A 19,331-nucleotide genomic window follows, 5' to 3' on the forward strand; every position below is an offset into this window, starting at 1 on the left:
CCCCTCTGTGATGGCCAATGCAGAAGCACACATAATCAGGCTCACATTATCCGCATTCTGTTTAAAAGGGACTTCTGCTGTTGGTTCTACCCCATGAGGAGAGAACAGGAACCAGGGCTTGGACTCCAAGGTCAGACATTGGGAGTCTAAGTACAATTCTGTCATTTTCCAGCTTTGGGATATTAGTCAAGATAGTTATCCTCCTAACCCTTGGTTCTCTTATTCATGTAATGAGAATAATTATAAGGTTACTGTGAGAATTACATAAGATAATTTGTGTAAGAGTACTCAGCATGGTGCAAAGTCTACACGCTTAGTCCCAAACTGACAGATGTTGTTACGGCCAGCTTCGTGAATGAGTGACCTGTGGGGTCACGCAGAACCTGGTTCTCAGAAGAGTTCCTTGCTGGGTTTAATTCTCTGCTGTTACTGTCTCAAAATTCTTAATAATTTTATATTTCAGCTTGTGTTTTGTAAGCGGCATTCAATGGGACAACAGAGCATGCTTTGAGTACTGAAGATAAGAGTAAGAGGTATGCCCATCATTCCTTGCCACCCATGCCATAGAGCACTGCGAATCCCCAGGAACACAGAATTCTAGATTTGCATTGCATGGTAGTTCAATGAAACTCAAAGTCAGCATGAGGTAAGAGTGTACACCTTTGAGTAAGCAGAGATGCTGACAAACCAGAGAGACCATACTTTGGTTTTGACCAGAACTTGCTTCAAGCACAGAAATGTGTCATTAAAAGAAACACAAAAGACAGACTAAGTAACCCTATCACATCCTTTCCTACTCCTGTTTCTTCCCTGTATTAGACAACAATTTATGCTGAAAATGATGACACAGAAGGAAAGGAAAAGAGAGGGCAATCGTACTTAGTTCCTTTACCTTTCAGTCCTTCCTTACTCATCAAGCTGAAGACAGAAGGTGTTGGTTGAATATACCCAAACGAAGAACTAAGAGAAAAACCGTTGAGTTAGTTTTGTGTATCATTTCCACTATATGTGGTCAGAATGAAATATATACTTACATAGGAGTTACAAAATATGAATTGGATAAATATTCTTACATCAACATTGAAAACTGGTATTGCACAATATGAAGAAAATGGGGAAATTCATGCTAATAATTTGAAATGTTAATTTTATTTTACTGAGAAGAACGTTAAATAGCAAATGAAAAACATGACAAGTTGAGAGACAAAGACCACAGAAGAAAGGAAAAAGCTTTAATTTTAGTACCTTTAATGGCACTGTTTTTCCTATATTTTGATTAAAGGAGCTGCATTTTTCAGTTTTTACTGAGCCCAAAAAGAAATGTGCTCTTGTTGCCGTTATTATTATTACTTTATTCTGAGAATGAATCTAGGCATGCCTAAATGCCACTGCCTCCAGGAAGGCAGCCCTGATTGCCTGGTCATAATCAATCTCTCTCTTTCACTCTCTTGCTTAACCCTGTATAAATTTTATTAGATTTCTGTTTTAGCACAAGCCCTCAGCATGATTTGTATATACATCTATCTCACCAACTAGACTGTGTCCACCTTAGGGTTGGCAATGTGAGTCCCAGAATTCTCAGCCTCACTGTCAGCCCATGCCGGTGGTCAGTTAATGCTTTCTGAATTGAATCATTGGCATCTGTGGGAACTGCTCATCCAAATGTGAATTTTTCTTCACGGATTCACCAGGGTGCTACATTTTGATTGAATCAACCTAATACCCTAGAAGCATCATGACATCACCTTTCTTACAGTTTTCATCCACATTTTGGTGTCAGTCTTTTGATCTTAGGCAGTCAGGACAAGATACTGGTTTTGTTTGCTGTCTTAAAGATGGAACTCTTTTACTAGAGGTGGACCTCTTTTTCTGGGGGCAGCAGATAGATTGGCTTCCTCTCCCAATTACATCTCTGAGCTCTTCTCTTCTTCAGAGCCAAGGCTTCAGTTTGGTGAGTGACTTGTGTGCAACAGAGTGCTCTTTCTTTCTCTGTTAGCAGAAAAAGAGAAGCTGGTTGCTAAGAATAGACTGTCTGGTCTTGGGGCTAGAACTCTAAATTGCTTCCTGCTGGAGGGGTCCTTGTAGTCATAAGTGACTGGCGGGTGCCCAGAGCAGATGATACTGCCAGATGACTGTCTGCTGCTGTTGAAATAAACTCTGGGCTCCTCATCAAGACCTTGAGCCCACCTTGATTTAGTCCCCGGCTTCTGGTGCCACTGCCCCATACCAAGCCAATGCCCCAGTGGTGAATATTTAAGCTCTCTGGGAACGCCTTGTTGGTAGACACTGGCTTTGCTCATGCAGACCCCTGTGCTCTGGGTCACCTGAATTTCCTTAATCATCTCCCCCTCAATACAGCCTATTCACCTCCTTGGTAAATTCCTTCTTTAAGGCTCATCTTAAACATAAAATATAGTTATTTATTTGGGAATATAGAAGAATCTCTTTCTCAAACCTGTACTAGAGAAAAAAAATCCTGTTGAGGTAAATATAAGCAATAAAACCATAAAAACCAAATAGAACTAGAAACAATATAAGTGTGTGATAGGAAAAGTCTTTCTAAATATTGTATCTGAGGCAGAAATCATAAACAAAAATATCATAGAATTGAACATAGAAAAAAATTAAATTTACATATTAAAGCATTACATACACAATTAAAAAGCAGATGATAACCCATAATTTGCCTAGATCCATGAACTGATGAATAGCCTCAGTTTTTAAAGTTCTCTAACAACTCATTAACAAAGACACCCCCCACAGAAACAACACAAAAGATTAACTGATGAAAAAAAGATATGCAAGAAATGTTTTCTAAGATCATAATATAAAAAGCTTTTCTCAGAAGCTATTAAAGAAATGCAATTAAACTTTGCTTTTTTTCTAGTATAAGTCTGGCAAAAAAATTTAAATACTATTATCTGGGGTGGATTAGATTATTGCTCAGCAAACATTCATTCCCTGCCAATCCATTGAGCTGAAGGTTGTCACTTGAGTAGCTTTGGTGTCACGGTGAGTGAATTATATTTCCTCAGCCCTTGACTTAAGACTTAGCCACATTTCTTGCTTTAATCAATCACAAATATTTTTCTGAGTGATAGCATAATACATGTTCACATGGTAAGAATTTCTCTTTGCATACCTGTCTTTTACCATGAAAAGAACATACTTTGTGTACCTGCTTGTTCAGAGAGGATGAGAGACTAGTGAAGCAGGCCTATATTTTGGAGCTAAGCCCAGCCTAGATCAGCCAAACTCGAGCCAACACATAGATAAGTGAACAAGAAGTTATTTTTATTATTACAAAGTATGCCACCGAATTTAAGAAGGTTTGCTACATAGGATGATTGATACTTAACTGAAACTATGCTTGATATTAGTAAAAATGTCAAGAAATTGCTTTGGTCATTCCAGTAGGAGGATTTAGAAATGTAAAAGAAGGGAGGAAAGAAGGAAAGAGGGATGATGGAGAGAGGAGAGAAAGACAGAGAACATTATGGCACACTGCTTTTTTACTGAATTGCTATGCCTTAAGTAATTGGGATTAGGCCATATAAGAGAAGCAACTAACAAAATCCAATAATCAAGCAAAAAAATAAAGCAGATTCTAAATCCATGTTGCTACATAGAATCATCATGTTGCAATGATAATGGCAATGAGAATAACTTGCACCCAAACAGTATTTTTAAAAATAGAACAGTTCCTCATGTAGTTGTCAAATTTTAACTCATTCCCATTTTACAGATAAGAAAACTGAAGTTTTACCATTTACCCAAGGTCACAGGCAGTCCTGCGATTTGTGTGAGGATCTTCTGACTCCAGAAGGAGTCCTTCTGTGTGACATCTGCATCCAGTTATCCCTGGCTGGCTTGGAGTTTCTCTGCACGTCTCATCCGCACCATTTCCTGAGACAATCTAACATGTGCCCCTCTTGTAAGTGCCGGACATGGAGCTTACTAATGATCCTATCTATACTAATTATGAGCAACCCCAGTTTGGAAAACCTAACCCTCTTCTCAGATCTTGTCAAGTCCCATTATGGGGCACTTCCCAGAATATTTCTCATGAAAGGATAATAATTACTCATTATTCAAAGAATTCAATTAGGGGCCTTTCATCAAAGGGTCTTAAGTACTTGCTGTGCTCCTTCAAAAGTAGCGATGACGTTTACAGAGAGAGTCAGAGACAAAGGGCAGCATTTGGAGATTAAATGTTTGATATGCTGTATCAGGGATGATGTTGCCCACATGGAGAACATCCAGGGAAACAAGCCTATCCTTTGAAAGCCGCAAATAGAAAAGACCAATTTGGATTCTAATCTTTCCACTACAACACTTTATTTAGGGATATGAGAGCACTAAGAACAGTTTCAGCCAAGACTGATTTGATAGCATCTACAGAGACAACCTATATTCACTGAAAGGGGCAGGGTGAGGGGTCTGGGTTTACGTGTGCCTGCTTACAAGCTTTGGGAGTTTTGACAAACCTCCCACAACTCTTTGGTTTGTTTGGTTTTCTCCTTTCCTTCCTTCTTCTACCCCTCTGATCCTTTGCTAACATGTGTAGGCCTACTGTGTATGTGTGTATACACGCGTGCACACGCAGCACAATACAACAGTAAAAATCTCTGTTGATGACAGCTAGAGCAGCCAAGCACTTGATTTTAATCACATGCATAAAAAGTCCAGAAGCACAATCTTCCACAGGGGTGAGGTGAGCACTACAGAGTCACACTTTCGTGGTTTCCATCTTCTTGTCTCTGTCAATACTTTGCTCTGCACTTGCATTTCCCACCATGCCTTTACGGATGATAATTTCATTGTCATGATGATGCTGCAGGTTACAGATATCCCTTCCCATTCTCCCACCAGCAAGAGGCTCTTTGTATGTTTCTAAATATACTGGCATCCCAATCCCAGAATCCCATTTTAATTAAGATGTCGGCCTATTTGGAAACACACAAATAGCCTCTTCTTGGTGGGAGGATGGGAAGGGGGTATCTGTGACCTGCAGTGTCATCATGATTTTGAGGATCTCTTTTCTGGTGCCACTTGTGGCAGTAATTACTGTGTCTTCTAGAGTGAAAGCAGCAGAAAGATGACACACTCAAGTTGAGGAATTTCAGGAGATATTTGAAAAGAAACTTGTTGCAATGATGTGGTCAAGGTTTAAGGAAGGCAAGGAGGGATGTCTCGGCTCTGGGTGCTGGTGATAGCAGGGACCTGTTATCACCCACAGGCCAGAAGGCACGAGGGGAGGAAGTGGTTCTAGCACCCAATGAGAGAATTGCTTTAAAGGAACTTTGGCAAGAGCTGGGGCTTTGGGAGTGGGATCAGCAAACTTGGGCACCCCAGCCCCAAAGGAGCCAGGAAAATAAAATCTCCAACTTTGCTTTCTTGGTGGTTTTAAGGTCTTACTATTGCTCCCTCTCTTCTACTCTCCCCACGACCACCCTCCAAAATGCACCTCCATGACCCAAAGCCCAAGGGCATGGTTGCCCATTCATATAAACCATTGTGAGCAGCTTCCTCTAAGGGCACAGAGCAAGTGGAAGATGGCAGAGCTGTACCTGGTGCTCAGCCCAGTCCTGTTGTAATTCTGGGCTTTGCTCTGCAGTAAGTGGATAGATAAGGTAAAGAAATATGCTGCATGTGCAGGGTGAAGGAAGAGGATTGTCTGGGGTCTAAAAACACATTTATGAAGAACAGAGAAGGAAATACGACGCTTAATGTTGGGAGGAAAAAAAAGAGGAAATAAGCATGGAGAATGGACGTCTTTCAGTTATTTTGAAGTGGAGGCTGACAGTGAACACACTCTGACACCCACTGCATTTCAGGTGCAGTGCGGCCTCCAAGACTCAAAAATAAACTGCTATTCTGGCCTTTTGGAACCATTAATTCAAACAAAGAAATTAAACAGATTCCAAACAGGCTAGGAGAATGGCCTTGGAGAAATGCATGGAAACTCTAAGAATGACAGATTTAGCCTCACCTTTTTTGGCAGGACATGGGACCAAGAGTTAGCTACTGCATATGAACTTTGAAATAGATGAAATTGCTTTCAGAGAGTTAAAGCTAAATCTATGCTCAGCGATGTGATTTGCTGTCGATGGCCAGTGAGAGAAACCCAGACTGAGACTGTAAGTCAGTAAAAGCAAGGGATGAAAATACTGTCCATATGCAAAGGTTTGTGATGTGCCTGTTTGGAAACTCAACATTTTACACATGTGGTGTCATTTTAATCTTCACAACAATCCTTTACATCCGGCTTCATTATTTCTATTTTACATGTGTGGTACCTGAATCCCATAGAGGTTAAATCACTTGCCCAAACTCTCACAGCAGGTGAAGGGGCAGAGAAGTAAGTTAAATGCAGGTTTCTAGATTCAAAGCACTGCTCAGAGAGATGGAGCTGGAAGGCAGCTGAAATTTTATGAAAAACAACCTAGTGAGAATAATTTTATTATAAAGATGATAGTCCATCCTATTCCTTTGCTTCATCATCTGTACAGAAAAGCCTGAACTTGGCAGAGTTTTATAGCATGTTCCAGAAGATGGAGAATGTGGATCTATGGTGTAATGCAATGATAATGGCTGCCAAAAGATATTTCCGCCTGGAACCGTGGAACATGACTATATTTGGAATAAGAATCTTTGCAAATAGAATTAAGGTAAGGATCTTGAGAAGAAATCATTTTGAATTAGGGTAGGCCCTACATCCAATAACAAGTGTTTTTATTAAAGGCAGAAAAGGAGTTGACAGACAAAAAGACACAGAGGAGGCCACGTGAAGATGGAGGCCAGGAACACAGTGCTGCTGTCACCAGAAGCTACCAGAAACCAGAAGAGGAAAGTAGGGATTATCCCTGGAGCAGTTACGGGGAAGATGGCCCTGCTGGCATCATGATTTCAGACTTCTAGCCTCCAGAACTGTGAAAGCAGAGAGTTTGTGCTGCTATAAGCCCCAAAGTTTGCTGTAGTTTATTATTGCAGCCCAGTGAAACTAAAACAAGAACTTTTGGGCACTAAATAAATGTTCTTCCCTATGGAAAATGGAGGAAGGAAGGATTCACCATTGTATTCCTCAAGCTTATTTCTCTGCTTAGCTCAGATTCCATGCCTTCCACGTGACCCTTGGACTACTTTCACAGAACCTGACCCCTAGCAGGTGTTCAATAAACACTTATGGAATGAATATATGGCAGCCATTTTTGTCATTAGTAACTCTAAGTATCCGCTACTGGGTATTTAGTACCCAATGCTTCCTAAGCCCAGTTTGAAGAGTATCACATATCGTTTTCTCCAGACTTGACAAGAGCATTGCAAGGAAAGTGTTGGTGTTTCTATCCTGCTTCTAAGAAGACCAAAACTTGTAAAGAAAAAATGAGCTGCCAGCTTCTAGTTAACAGCAGGTGGGACACAAAACAAGTCTGTCTTATTCCAAAGCCTACATTCTAACTTCCACGTGGCAGCAGGTTCCATCTAAACTCGAAAAGAAGTTTCCCTAAGCAGAGAGGCTGTTTTAGTCTTCTTGGGGTATGACGAAGTTGAAAGGTAAATCCTGAGGAGTTTGGATTTCAGCAAGGAAATGTTTTGGTAACAGCCACCTTGAGCTCCAGGCAATCCTCTGACATTACTCACCCCCTTCTTTTCTATCTATATCCAAAGGACTTCTGCAGTTAGAGCCAAGCTAGCTGGAGTGTGGGCTGTCTCAGTGAGCAGTGGGGCCCAGGCTCCTGGAGATGGGTGAGTACTAGGTAATACTTGGAAAGTTCATCCCCTGAGCTTTGAGATTCTTTGATTCCATGAGACCACCTCAGGTGGCTGATTAAAGGATCAAAGGATAGAATGGATGTAAAAAGGCTTTGACAATCTCTCAACTATAGGAGAGAATAAATATTAAATAAGTTAGCTTTTAAAAACGGCCCCACATTACCGCCTAGAAGAGAGTAAACATTCAATATTTGCTGCGTAATTATCAATTTCTCAAAAGCTCTTTAAGGCAATTTAGTAAAATAAGAATCTATCTTATATTTGAAAACATTCGAACAACATTATAATATTAACTTAGGAAAGTTACATAAATCCTCCAAGCTACATTTGTGAGAATGAAGTGAGATGATGTTTGAAAATTCCTAACACTGCTTCTGACACGTAGCAAACTTGCAATAAGTGAGACCATTTTCTTATTTTAAGACATGGGCTATATAATATCTATGAAAGAAAAACTCCAAAAGGCAGATTTAAAAAAAAAATTGTGCTTGAAGAATATTCATGGCATAGAAACAATGCTCAAGGTATAATGCTTATTGGAGAAGGTAGAATGCAGACATGTAGATATTTGTGTAAACCGTACAATGCCATTTTGAAAAAAAAATTTGAAACTGACATTTAATAATGTAAATTTGTTATGTTCAGGAATGCCTGTCTTTATAGCTGCATGGTCACATGTATAATCTACAGACGGATTCTTGTATAACAAATATATGTATTTACTACAGATGAGCATTAAATTCAAAAATGTTTATTAATTCCTTTTATTGTCTGAATCATAATTCACTTTAAAATTACTTCTGTATGAATAATGTGATGTTTGTAGATAAAATTTAATATTTGTGGGGAAAATTTAATTTAATTCTAGGCTATTATTTAGCATTTAAATTATCATTAGCAAGAATCATCCCTTTTGGAGTGGTTACATGACACTTATAATATTGTTGCTAAAATCTACGCCAGAGAATGAGCTAATTAACAAAAAGTTTGGTAGAAATTAATGTTATTGACAAGGGGAGTAATGTTCAAAATGATTAGATTAGGACATCTACCAAGTTTACATGAAAATTGTAAATCCAGCTGCCTGACGTCATCTATGCAGCATTTGAGGTCCAGGGTTGCACTGGTTCTAAATCTGCAGGTCCTGGAAGGCTATCATCAAACCCAACCATAAGACTGGTAGACCCTGCATCCAGATATCTCTGAGCTCAACTTTCATGACAAGTATTAGTCTGAGTGCTTTGGGGAGGGGAGTTGGGAAGGGGAGTTTTTTGAGCTAACGACAAGGTAGTGAGATTGTATTTTTGTGCCTTTGTACAATGACTTGCTGTACACGTGGCAGAATTTTCTGGAACTCTTGAGATAGTGTAACAAAATACTTTATAGTGAAGTTGAAGGGGATGTAACCTATTGACTCCCCTAAGCTCTCAGAGAAGAGCTCTCCCAGCATATACCCACCAAACATATGCCAATTAGCATATATACCACAAATTCTGGAAACAGAGAAGATAGTATTTTATCAAGTATTAAAGTACTATAAATGAACCATTTACTATGTAGTCATCTATACTTCCAGGCTTCTTAGTGACCCCGTGTGTGTGTATGTGTTTGTGTGTGTGCGCACGCACGCAATTTTTATATACATGCATAGGAGCTAAAAAGAAAAACATAGAAATGTTCACAGTTCACAGAGATTACCTCTAGATATTTTTATTTTCTTCTTTATCCTTTTAAAAATATTCTAAATTTCTTTCAATAAATAAAGCAAACATTTTATAATAAAAATGCAATAAATGCTATAAAAATCTGCAGTCACACTTCACAGTTGCAGATTTGCTTAGGGGAAACAGATGGCTGTTAGCCCTGTAACATTCTGTCTCCTAAAATTAGAGCCAGAGACTCCTGTGTGATCCATTGCACAAAATGGATTCCAGATTTAAAAATGCAAATAGACATAATTGCAAATCATTAACCTAATTGTGACGATGGGGGTGGATCTAGTCAACACAATCATTTATTCAATGGTATATATTAAATGCAGACACTGTGCTCAAGCTGTGTACAGGGCAGTTTAGAGAAGAAACACGTTCCTGCTCTCATGGAACTTTCTGTTGATTTGAACAACCTCAACTGCAATTAAGGGTATGTTGCTGGTATCTCTTTCTAGATAAAAGTTCCACAAAGGCAGAGATCCATCTGCCTTGTTCACAATTGATCTTCTAGGTCTTTCCCCATGTTTGTCATGTGCAAATAAATATTAGTCAAACTGAAATTAAAAGAATTTGCTAAAGAAATTCAAACCAATGGAAATTAGCTCACCAGAATTTTTGAGTGGCTGATGCCAGGCATGTAGTTCCACAGTAAGAGCAGCATGTGTACTCTGAGCTCCTAAGGCTCATGTTATCTCTGAAGAGTCAAGTCAGAGTGTGATACATGCCATGATGGAGATATATACAAAGTACACAACTAGTCAAATGGAGAGAAATGTAAGAGGACACAAAAGACATCTTTTGAGTTACTTGAGAGCTGGGTTATTAAAGGATAACAGTTAGTTGGATAAAAAGAGGAGAAAGAACATTCTAAGCAAGGAAAAGTAGCATGTGCAATTGTATTGATAGTTGGTGTATTAGTCTGTTCTCATGCTGCTAATAAAGACGTATCCAAGACTGAGTAATTATAAAGAAAAAGAGGTTTAATGGACTCACAGTTCCACATGGCTGGGGAGGCCTCGCAGTCATGGCAGAAGGCAAAGGAGTAGCAAAGTCATGTCTTATATGGCAGCAGGCAAGAAAGCATGAGCGAGGGAACTCGCATATGAACTCTCATTTATATGTCCCATTTATATGACATGACATTATGTCATGTCAGATCTCATGACACTTATTCACTACCATGAGAATAGTATGAGGGAAATTGCCCCCATGATTCAATTGTCTCCACCTAGCCCCACCCTTGACATGTGGGGATTATTACAATTCAAGGTGAGACTCGGGTGGAAACAGAATGAAACCACATCAGTAGGAACAATATGGTGTATTTCAGTAATTGACCCTTTAGCCTGGTTAAATATGTACAGGGTTTGCAATCCATAGTATGGAGGTAGACTTTTGTCATAATGGAGGACATGAGTTAACCATGGAAGATTTATAAATGAGGACTGACTTAACAAGATATATTTTCACTAACCCTTTTGGGAAGCTGTGTGTAGGAGGTCCTCTGGGAAGAGGGGAGAACAAGAATGGGTGGAAGGGATGCTAGTAGGGAGATGGTTGGGACAGTCAGAGCAGGAGATGGTGAGCCAAGGTCTTGGGAAGAAAAGGAGTAGATGGAATTATGGGCTATTTCTAAAGTCATTTTGGCATTATTTGATGGGATCAGTCACTAAGTCAGCAAACATGTGTTGAATTAAAGAATAACTCAAAATATATTAAGTTCAACAGTCATGTCAGGTTATTAAAGAAAATACTTTGGAAAATGTCCAGTCAATGTAGTGTTTTTAGAACACTTGTGAAGTGTGTTTTTATCTCAGCATGCTGAATTGTATCTAGTTTAGTTGAATAACAATAATGACATCAACAATAATTATTTCTTTTAACCTTTATGACCATAAAATTCACTTTATCATCTCAAAACCCTATGATCAAGAAAGATGTTATAACCACCCCCATTTTTACAATGAAAAGAGGAAAATGATGCTTGTACAAAGTAAGAAACTTCAATAATGTCAAATTTTGAGTAAATGACGCAGTAGGTGGGTAAATGTGTGTGTGTGTGTCTGTGTGTGCATATGTGTGCATACGCAGGTTTTTTAAATTCTAAGTCTTAGGTTTTTCCACCATGTAAAAAAAAGAGTTTAAGCTTGTGCCTACGACACAATTATAACTTAATCTGATCATGATTAGACCTCTAATAGTACCATGAAGAGTTGAAAGAATGTTATAGAAAATTCACATAAATAATAATTTTTGCTTCAATCAAATTTTATCTGAAAGAAATTTGTTTTTTAATTGCAAAGCATGATGTAAGGCAAAGGGGAAGTTATCATTCTTTGACCTAGATTGAATTAACCAGAATTCCCTCTGCTCATGAATTTACTTTTATTAGGTTGACATGATTAGTTATTATTTTAGAATAATAGTAGTGAGTCTAAATAGTATAGCTTTAACATAACACAAAGAAGTTGGGAAAAATAAAAAAAAGATTATCATTTCTTGTTCTTGAAAATACCATTCCTGTTGGCCATGCCTTCAAAAGCAAAATTTTGGGTTCTAGCAGATGGTTAAAAAGCAGAGCACAAGAAGGGAATACTGAGGATAAAATGGCTCAAAGACTTATTGATTTTTCTCTGATTTATATACCAGTGGATAATTTGCAAATGAAAACATATCCCCTGCATCCTATCTTTGTCCACTAAATACAACTTCAAACGTCACCCATTTATTCTTCCAAAACTCTTGGCCCATTATTATCTTTCTCATTCAGCAGCTGAAAGGATATTTTGAAAAGAATGTTAGAGTGTACTTCTCTCCTGATTAATGCCCTCCAATGGCCCCCATTTCATCTGGAATTGAATTCAAAGGTTTTGTTCTGTCTCACAAAGCTCACATTATGTTCTCTGCCTGCTTCTGAAACTTCTCCAGTCTCTAGACTTTTATCTTCTTCTGTGCCTCACCTCTGCCATTCTATTCCAGATTCTTTCCTAAACACTCAATATTCTTTCTTGGCTTTGTACTATGTACACCCAAAATTCCACACTTTTAGTAGCTGGAATAAATAGAACTTTCTGCAAACTTGGACGTGAGAGGGAAAAGCAGTGACAATGACTGTAACACTATGTTTTAAGTTTGTCTTTCATTACTTGAACATGTTAATAAACTAACATTATTCTGGTAAACTGGAAGCAACGGTGAAAAAATATGATTGTTTAGGGAGCAATAGTAATTACGCCTTAATAATGACTGAGTGTATTTAAATTGTGATATCAGTCTCTTCTCTCACAGACTGAAGTAGAAAGCAAGAAGCTGGCTAAGGAAATAGTGGGGCACAGGCCATGTGATCCATCCTATAGTTTTCCAGAATGGATAGCAGAGCCCTGGGAGAAATGGAGTCTTAAATTTAGGATGTTGATCAGTCAACCAAAAATACTTAACTGGATATAATGCCAGTGGCAAACGTATGACCTATTAGAAAACAAAAGGGCACTTCCAAGACCAAAAGCTAGGCAATTGTAAATGTTTACAGTCATGTGAGGTAAATAGAGCTGAGCACAGATTTTGACAGAAGGAATAAAGAGCCACATGATATGGACTAAAGACAGGGAAATACTGGGTAGAAGAGGGCAGTTCCCCAGCAAAGGCCCCACCCCCAAGCCTGGAAACCCGCAGCCCTAAATAAGAGCAAGCATTTCTCTTTTCAAACCCAAATGTTGCCTTTTGGACCTCCATGTTCCATTATCTGGTACCCATAAAACCCCAAACCCCAGGCTCCATGGGCAGATGAGGAGACAAACAGAGGAGCAGAGGAACAGAAGGGCGGTGCCATAGAGAAAAAGAGACCAGAAGGATTGTCTGAACATCGATAGGAGTTTGGCTGCAGTTGGTTAGAGAGGAGATGGGCTGCAGGACAGCAGAACTCCAGGGAAAGATCATCTTCCCACTCCATTCCCTTTCCAGCTCCCTATCCATCCACTGACAGCCACCTCCATCACCCAATAAAACCCCACATTCATCATCCTTCAAGTCCATGTGTGACCTGATTGTCCCTGGATGCCAGACAGGAACCCGGGTACCAAGAGGGCACTGAGCTGGTTAACACTTAAGCTGTTTGTGGGCAGCAGAGCTAAAAGATCTATGTAGCACACACATTGGGACTTCAGGAATGGTAGGCACCTACACCTAGATGCTACCATGGGGCCAGAGCCCAAAAGCACTCACCCTGGCTCTTGCACATCTGCATGCTCTCCCCCACAAAAGGAGTTTTTGTGTGGGCAGCCAAAGAGACGAGCCACACCTCTATCTCACACCCTGTGAAGGAGTTCAGGGAACACTCCCGTTTCACTTAGAGCCTAACAACAAGCATGGAATTCAAAGGAAGAGGTTGAAGGAACCGAGGGTGAGTGGAAAGCTGCAGAAGAAAAAAAATTTGCAATGTATGTAGCAAGCAAGTGGCTATATCAGGGATACATAAATAACTCTCCTGAATCAACAAGGTAAAGATAAGTAGTTAGCCCAATAGAAAATTAAACATGATGTCCAAAGAAGAAGGAATAGAAAAGATCAATAGATGTATGAAAAACTGTCCTAGCCCAGTGGAATGCAAATTAAAACAATGATAAAACACTACTTCTCATCTACTGATTTGGCAAAAATGGAAAAATTTATAATAGCCATTTTAGGAAGAGGGCTGGGAAACAAAAATTCTTTCACATTCTGGCAGGAATGTACATTTGCAGAATCCATCGGGAGGGCAAATTGGCATTGTTTGTGTTTCTAGCTATCTATCCTGAAGAAGCATTTTCACTAGGACCTAGAGAATCATGCATACAGACGCTCATTGTGACATTGCTAAGAAGCAAAACTGAGAAAACTAATGTCTTTTAATAAGAGAGTGGCTAGTCATCTTGGACATTGGATAGAACACTAAGTGGCCCCCAAAATAATGAGATACATCTATATTATTACATATAATTCTCTGAGACATATTGCTAATTGAACAAAACAGTATGATTCCAATTGTAAATGTTTATAGTCAAAAATCAAGGTTAAAACAAAAACCCTATGGGCAAACAACACTATGTGCATAAAGGTATCGGGGAACCTGCCCCAATAATCACGTAGGTTCTTTTCTACTTTCCTAAGCATCGGTTGGCTTGAGAAATAAAAGGACAGAGTACAAAAGAGAGAAATTTTAAAGCTGGACATCCGGGGAAGACATCACACATTGGTAGGATCTGTGATGCCCCACAAGCCACAAAAACCAGCAAGCTTTTATTAGGGATTTTCAAAAGGGGAGGGAGTGTGCAAATAGGTGTGGGTGACAGACATCAAGTACTTAACAGGGTAATAGAACATCACAAGGCAAGTGGAAGCAGGGCGAGATCACAAGACTACAAGACCGAGGCGAAATTAAAATTGCTAATGAAGTTTTGGGCACCACTGTCATTGATAACATCTTATCAGGAGACAGGGTTTTGAGATCAACCGGTCTGACCAAAATTTATTAGGTGGGAATTTCCTCTTCTTAATAAGCCTGGGAGCGCTATGGGAGACTGGAGTTTACTTCACCTCTGCAATCTCGACCATAAGAGACAGGTACGCCTCGGGGGGGCCAGTTCAGAGACCTACCCCTAGGTGCGCATTCTCTTTCTCAGGGACATTCCATGCTGAGAAAAGGAATTCAGCGATATTTCTCCCATTTGCTTTTGAAAGAAGAGAAATATGGCTCTGTTCCGCCCGGCTCACTGGCGGTCAGAGTTTAAGGTTCTCTCTCTTATTCTCTGAACAATTGCTGTTATCCTGTTCTTTTTTCAGGGTGCCCACATTTCATATTGCTCAAACGCACGTGCTGTACAATTTGTGTAGTTAACGCAATTATTACAGGGTCCTGGAACTATATACATCCTCCTCAGCTGACAGGATTAAGAGATTAAAGTAAAGGCAGGCACAGGAAATCACAAGGGTATTGACTGGGGAAGTGATAAGTGTCCATGAAATCTTTACAGTTTATGTTTAGAGATTGCAGTAAAGACAGGCATAAGAAATTACAAAAGTATTAATTTGGGGAACTAACAAATGTCCATAAAATCTTCACAATCCACGTTCTTCTGCCATGGCTTCAGCCGGTCCCTCCGTTTGGGGTCCCTGACTTCCCGCAATATAAAGGCTTTTAATATCAGGCTGGAAAGGTAAGATGCCCTACACCTAGCAGGTCACTGTAAATTACCTCTGGAGAGTGGAGGGGCCTAACTCCTCCTGAGTTAAGGAGAATCTCATTTGGTGTGCAGTGTTTAAATGAAATTCAGACTGACTGAACATGTTGCAACAGACTGGAAAGTTGCATAATTTAAAGAAAAAAGAAGTGAATGAATGTGCTGGAGTGACAAGCGTTATACATTTCTGTTTCCAGTTCTTAGGAGCATCACGTGAAACTTCTAACAGTTACTTGTATTAGCATTAAATTGATTTATTTTTTAAAGCGTTCATCTAAGGAAATGTGATTATAAAGAGAAGTGAAAAAGGACAACAGAAGAATCAAACACAGCATTTTCATATAACCTGTGATTATAACCATAGAGTATGAAGCAACATTTTCCAGAAAATTTTAAAAAGAAAAAAAAAGCAGCCATCTGGCTAATCTAAGCTGCAATAGCTTAGATGAAGCTGCATGTGTAAATTAGATGTAATAAGTACAGAGTCTCTTTATCTATATATCCAAAATATCAGTTGCTTAAAATAAATAAGTAGCAGAACTGAGATGCAGGAACCTCAGTGCTTAGACTTGAATTTACCTAGTTCATATTGACAACGTATAGATGAATAAATAGCACTCCACAGTGCAAGGTAAGGAACTTTTGGTTGCAGGCAACAGTAAATGACTGTGGTTAAGAGTAGCAAAAGAAGAATGAACTGGATAGATACACATGACTCACAGATCAGTAAGAATGGCTGAGAAACCAAGCTCAGAAACAGGACTTTGGTAGGAATCCAGGCAACTGTGCTATAAAACTGAATATCACTTATTAGATGCTAACTTTATTCTAAGAGCCTATAAAAATAGAATGCATTCATTGAGTTCTTGCAGTATTCCCAATACTCCCTTTTAGCATAATAAATCCTTTGTTTGCTTTCAACAGAAAGAAACTGTTATCTATAAAATAAACAGTTTGTTAATTTTATAGATAAACCATCAATGAACAAGATATAAAATTGGGAGTCAAGCCAAGCCGTCAGATTCCAGAGGCCACTCTATTAATCACCATGAAATTATGCCTGTATTATGCAATCAGAAAGCCCTGTGTAAAATTGTCACTGAGGAAATGGCAGCTCAGTCAGCTACTACATAGCCTAGCCACTCTTGCGTCCTCTGCCCAGTGAACTGGGTAAAGGATGCATGCACCTCCTGAGTTCAACCTTCAAAACCTGCATGATTATTCATGCATCCTCTTTCGCCACCTGCATACAGGACATCAATGCCCTGGGTGAACTTGGAAGTCACATGTTGATGACACTAGGATCTCCAACAGCCTGGGTCCCTGGATGACTGTGTAGAGCAGAACCCCTCACCCGTCAATGTCATATCTGCTTACAGAAGAAGTACATTTCTCCCATGACAAAGCACTGAGATTTAAACATTCATCTACCATAACAACTAGCATCATCTTTTTTTAATATACTTTAAGTTCTAGGGTACACGTGCACAACGTGCAGGTTGGTTACATACGTATACATGTGCCATGTTGGTGTACTGCACCCATTAACTCATCATTTACATTAGGTATATCTCCTAATGCTATCCTTCTCCCCCGCCCCCACCCCAAGACAGGCCCCGGTGTGTGATGTTCCCCTTCCTGTGTCCATGTGTTCTCATTGTTCAATTCCCAACTATGAGTGAGAACATGCGGTGCTTGGTTTTCTGTCCTTGCGACAGTTTGCTCAGAATGATGGTTTCCAGCTTCATCCATGTCCCAGCAAAGGACATGAACTCATCCTCTTTTATGGCTGCATAGTATTCCATGGTGTATATATGCCACATTTTCTTAATCCAGTCTCTCATTGACGGATTTTTGGTTTGGTTCCAAATCTTTGCTATTGTGAATAGTGCTGCAATAAACATAGGTGTGCATGCGTCTTTATAGCAGCATGATTTATAATCCTTTGGGCATATACTCAGTAATGGGATGGCTAGGTCAAATGATATTTCTAGTTCTAGATCCCTGAGGAATCACCACACTGTCTTCCACAATGGTTGAACTAATTTACAGTCCCACCAACAGTGTAAAAGTGTTCCTATTTCTCCACATCCTCTCCAGCACCTGTTGTTTCCTGACTTTTTAATGATCGCCATTCTAACTGGTGTGAGATGGTATCTCATTGTGGTTTTGATTTGCATTTCTCTGATGGCCAGTGATGATGAGCATTTTTTCATGTGTCTGTTGGCTGCATAAATGTCTTCTTTTGAGAAATGTCTGTTCATATCCTTTGCCCACTTTTTGAAGGGGCGGTTTGATTTTTTTCTTGTAAATTTGTTTAAGTTATTTGTAGATTCTGGATATTAGCCCTTTGTCAGATGGGTAGATTGTAAAAATTTTCTCCCATTTTGTGGGTTGCCTGTTCACTCTGACGGTAGTTTCTTTTGCTGTGCAGAAGCTCTTTAGTTTAATTAGATCCCATGTGTCAATTTTGGCTTTTGTTTGCCATTGCTTTGGTGTTTTAGTCATGAAGTCCTTGCCCATGCCTATGTCCTGAATGGTACTGCCTAGGTTTTCTTCTAGGGTTTTTATGGTTTTAGGTCTAACATTGAAGTCTTTAATCCATCTTGAATTAATTTTTGTATAAGGTGTAAGGAAGGGATCTAGTTTCAGCTTTCTACATATGACTAACCAGTTTTCCCAGTATCATTTATTAAATGAGGAATCCTTTACCTATTTCTTGTTTTTGTCAGGTTTGTCAAAGATCAGATGGTTGTAGATGTGTGGTATTACTTCTGAGGGCTGTGTTCTGTTCTATTGGTCTGTATCTCTGTTTTGGTACGAGTACCATGCTGTTTTGGTTACTGTAGCCTTGTAGTATAGTTTGAAGTCAGGTAGCTTGATGCCTCCAGCTTTGTTCTTTTGGTTTAGGATTGTCTTGGTAATGTGAGCTCTTTTTTGATTCCATATGAACTTTAGTTTTTTCCAATTCTGTGAAGAAAGTCACTGGTAGCTTGATGGCGATGGCATTGAATCTATAAATTACCTTGGGCAATATGGGCACTTTCATGATATCGATTTTTCCTATCCATAAGCATGGAATGTTCTTCCATTTGTTTATGTCCTCTTTTATTTCATTGAGCAATGGTTTGTAATTCTCATTGAAGAGGTCCTTCACATCACTTGTAAGTTGGATTCCTAGGTATTTTATTCTCTTTGAAGCAATTGTGAATGGGAGTTCACTCATGATTTGGCTCTCTGTTTGTTATCTGTGTATAGGAATGCTTGTGATTTTTGCACATTGATTTTGTATCTTGAGACTTTGCTGAAGTTGCTTATCAGATTAAGGAGATTTTGGGCTGAGACGATGGGGTTTTCTAGATATACAATCATGTCATCTGCAAACAGGGACAATTTGACTTCCTCTTTTCCTGATTGAATACCCTTTATTTGTTTCTCCTGCTTGATTGCCCTGGCCAGAACTTCCAACACTATGTTGAATAGGAGTGGTGAGAGAGGGCATCCCTGTCTTGTGCCAGTTTTCAAAGGGAATGCTTCCAGTTTTGCCCATTCAGTATGATATTGGCTGTGGGTTTGTCATAAATAGCTCTTATTATTTTGAGATATATCCCATCAATACCTAGTTTATTGA

The sequence above is a fragment of the Hylobates moloch genome, unplaced genomic scaffold (assembly GCF_009828535.3).
Source record: "Hylobates moloch isolate HMO894 unplaced genomic scaffold, HMol_V3 SCAFFOLD_17, whole genome shotgun sequence".
NCBI lineage: Eukaryota > Metazoa > Chordata > Mammalia > Primates > Hylobatidae > Hylobates > Hylobates moloch.